At 29.4% G+C, this 4,443-nt stretch overlaps 1 long non-coding RNA gene across 1 annotated transcript; it reads left to right on the top strand.

Moving 5' to 3' along the window:
• Positions 1-976: 976 nt before the first annotated feature.
• On the top strand, positions 977-1,870 carry LOC148769792 (uncharacterized). The gene is made up of 2 exons (XR_016032057.1): positions 977-1,312; positions 1,407-1,870. It is a non-coding gene; the product is annotated as an uncharacterized LOC148769792 (long non-coding RNA).
• The last annotated feature ends 2,573 nt before the right edge of the window (positions 1,871-4,443 follow it).

Genomic DNA, 4,443 nt, shown 5'->3' on the forward strand with positions numbered 1-4,443 from the left:
ACCGTCAACCACAGTAATATTATTGTGTTTACAGTAATATTACAATAATAGACAGTAATATTATTACGTTACTCCGTGAATAACTCAAACAAAATAAAAAACCCATAAAAATAATAATAATGATGTTGTTGACAGTAATATTATTGTGTTTACAGTTATTTTACTGTCAACGACAGTAATATAATTACGTTGACTTGTCAACAAATCAAACAAAATAAAAAGAATAACAAAAAATAAAAAATAATAATATTACGTTAATTTACTGTCAACGGCAGAACAATTACATAAATGTATTGTCAACGGCAGTACAATTACGTTAATTAACTGTCATTGACAGTATAATTACGTTAATTTACTGTCAGTGACAGTACAATTACGGTCAACGTTTAGTGGCGGACGTAAAAAAAAAACAAGCAAAAAAAAAAAAAAACTTAAAAAAACACTAAAAAATGTCAACGCCGGAAACTGGCGAAAAAATCTGGAAGACAAAAAAAAAAAAGTCAACGCCGGAGACCGGCGAAAAAATCCGGAAGAAAAAAAAAATCGAAAAGTCAACGCCGGAGACCGGCGGCAAAATTTTTTTTTTTTGAAATCTTTTTTTTTTTGAAAAAAAAGAAGTCAAAGTTGGATTTTTGTGGACAAAATTGATTAAATTGGGGTTACAATTAAGAATTTGGTATAAAGGGTTGGGGGTAATATTGGCATATACAAGAATGTTTCCTTTATTTATAATAAATATTAAAGGGATAGGCTTATTGGTGAAAGAGATATAGCCCCTAAACCTAAAATAATAAAGATGTTTGGTTGGGGACTTATGCACAAAAACCTCATGTTTTTATTATTTTAGAGTCTTTTATGGTTAGGATTTGCTTATTTATTTATTTCCATATTATAGTTTAGGTAGGAGTCATTTTCCTTGTAAAAAATGTGTGTTTTTAGACCTTATAAATAGGTTGCCAATTTGGCTCATTTTATTGGAAGAATTTTGAATACAATTATGAGATTATTCTCTTTGGTTCTTTAAGAACTCTATGAACACATCGGAGGATTCCATTTGTTCACTCCGACTTATCAATCGATCTTTCACAATCGATTGTGCCGTATTCACATACCAAGGTTCTTGTCTCTTTATAGGCAACGGGTCGCGGTTCCACCCTTTTGAATCTTTGTTTTTGGATGTTTTGGATCTTGCTTCCGCGTAAGGTATTGGGTCACGTAACAAGTTCTACGGGGTTTGTATCAAAGTCTTTCTTGAACTCTCGATAGAGGTTGATCTGCTCCCCAGAAACTGATATATCAGCTTCTGTTAAGTGTATGTTTTTACACTTAAACGTACCTTTTAATTGGAGTTTTTGGTGTGTTTTAACGATAATTGGTGTTTAAAAAGTTGATTTATTGTATTTTAGGTACAAATTGAAGAATTGGAAAAGTATGGGGTAAAAACTGCAATTTTGGAGAAAATATGGGCCAAAAGTGAAAAAGTTAAAAATCTGAAGATTTAAAGCCCAGACGGTCGTCCGAGTTTTAGTTCAAAATTTGGGACGGCCGTCCGAGATCACGAAGAGGCGCGGTAAAGGGATTTTAATTGCACAAGGAAACTGCCTTCTTCTCCAAGTTTTCCACCATATATAAGACCAAGCCAAGCACACAATTGGGGATCCATCTTTTACGCAATTTCAAGAGCAACAAAGCAATAACGAAGACGAAGAATTCGAAGACTCCAAGCAAAGATTTATCGTTTATGATTTATTTTATTTGCGTTTTTACTTTAATCATGAGTAGCTAATTTTCTTATTTCTAGGATTTTATTTGGAACCCTATGTGGGATTTATGAATCATTTTCTATGATTTTATGCAAGTTTTAATTCCGGATTGTTTCTTCTACTTGTTTTATTAAGTGTATGAATTTGATCACCTTATGTGCTTTTATGTTATTGTTAATCGCATGAATCGGAAGATCGGGTTAATAATTAGAACTGTGGTAGAAGAGCCTTTGTGGTATTAACATAGGAATATAGTTAATCTCTTAGGTAGCCATTATTGAGATTTGTGCTTAATGTTGTGTTTTAGAATTAATTGCGTAGGAATACAGTAATTGAATCTAGAGTATTAGAATCGTAATACACGCTAGGGGTGGGAACGACCCGAGCTCGAGCCGAGCTCGGCTCTTTTGGCCAGCTCGAGCTCGAGCTCGAGTCCATGTTGCCGAGCTCGAGCTCATCGAGCCAATTTTTTTTGGCTCGAGCTCGAGCTTATTTAAATTTTTTTTTTATATTTTTTTTATTATTATTTAATTTTTTTATTAAAATCATTTTATTTTTTATAAAAAAATATTCATAGGAAATTAAAAAAATTATAAAATAAATAATGAACTCTAGTTATATATATATATTTTTTTTTTATTTTTTCTATTATAATTATTATTATTATTATTATTATTATTATTATTATTATTATTATTATTATTATTATTATTATTATTATTATTATTATTATTATTATTATTATTATTATTATTATTATTATTATTATTATTATTATTATTATTATTATTATTATTATTATTATTATTATTATTATTATTATTATTATTATTATAATATTTTATATTATTATGAATTATTTAAGTAATATAGATTTGTTTCTATTTAAATACTAGATATATTTATTATTATAGACTATTTACTATTTAGTTAATAATAATAATAATAATAATAATATAAGAATAATATATATATATATATATATATATATATATATATATATATATATATATATATATATATATATATATATATATATATATATATATATATATGTGTGTGTGTGTAAAAAGAAAAAAAGAAAAAAAAAAAGAAAGAAGGCAGCTCGCGAGCCGGCTCGCGAGCTGCCGAACAACTAATTTTGGGCTCGAGCTCGAGCTCGAAAAACCCGAGCTCTAGTTCGAGCTTTTTTCGAGCCGGCTCGTCGAGTTCGCGAGCCGGCTCGGCTCGTTTGCCACCCCTAATACACGCGGAAGCGGGTTATGATTAATTTAGCATCTCAGGTTAATAATCCTGGTTAATTACTTGCATAATTGAAGGAATTGGGGGAGTAATAATCACATAGGGGGAAGAATAAAATCCTAGGCCTGCTTACTTTGATTAAATCTTCATTTTAAATTATTTTTGCTATTGTCTTTTTAATTTGCTTAATTTAATTTAGTTTAATTTAGTTAATTCTCTCCAAATTCGACAGTGTAGGGTGAACTTGATAATAATTGTTAGGATTTATCGTATAGGATTAAATAATTAAATATTCTCTGTGGGATCGATATCCGGACTTAATTGTCCACTTTATTACTTGTACGATGCATGCACTTACGTGCAAATTGAACGACAGCTCCACCCGCAGCTTCTGCCGCCATTGTTTTCTTTGAGAAAGTTATTTTTTAGAGAGAGAGAGAGAGAGAGAGAGAGAGAGAGAGAGAGAGAGAGAGTTGTTTAGCACATTGCAAATGGTGAGAAGTTTCTGAAATTCTTTTTTCCTTCCCTTGTTTCCAACCATGGTCTTGTTGCCAACCATGGTAAATGACTAACCATACCATTAGTAATATAGAAAAATTCGTTTTTTTTTTTTTTTTTTTTTTTTTTTTTTTTTTAATTTATTAATTTGAATTGAAAGAAAAATGGAGAAATAGTAATTTCTCCATGTATTTAATATTCATTACATGATTCGTGGAATTACTTTTCTCTATCAATCATAATAGTTTTGTCAAAATTGGAAATTCAATTAATATTTAATAAATTAATAATCTCAGTTAATTTAAAAAATGGTTGTTGTTCATTTACATGTCATTCTCATTTTCTTTCGTTTGTTTTTTGCTGAATTTATTTTCGTGACAGCTGTATGATTATCAAGTTGATGATATATTGTCCGCAACGAATTAATATCACACACTTTGGATGAGTATTGAGAATTGAGATAGAATGAATACAGTACACACACACACACACAAAATCAGTCTATCATTTTCTATTGAGATTGTTTTCATACTATAAAATTGGAATAACACCCTCTTACTTATTGAAATTACAGAGGCCTCCCCTCTTAAATCAAAATTTGTGAAATAGTCAAAAATTTGGGTGTTTATCTCAAGGTTGTATGAGACGGGGATCGGACCCGAGTCAGTGAGGCACCGCCTCACGATTAATAGGTGCAGCGGTAATTAATCCGCAATCAATCGGTTTTTTAAATTTAATGTAATATAATTTTTGATATTTTTTGTAAATACTCAAAATAGATAAAAAAATATATTTAAACATGATTTTATCCACATCATTTATATATCATAATCACGTAATAAAATTTTAAGAATAATAAGATCATAATATAATAAAAATTCTTACAAAATAAAAACAAAACGAAAATCTTGTGCATCCAAAGTTATAATTGAACATTCAA

Source organism: Erythranthe guttata, chromosome 7 (genome assembly GCF_056151865.1).
Source record: "Erythranthe guttata isolate IM_541 chromosome 7, IM_541, whole genome shotgun sequence".
Lineage (NCBI taxonomy): Eukaryota > Viridiplantae > Streptophyta > Magnoliopsida > Lamiales > Phrymaceae > Erythranthe > Erythranthe guttata.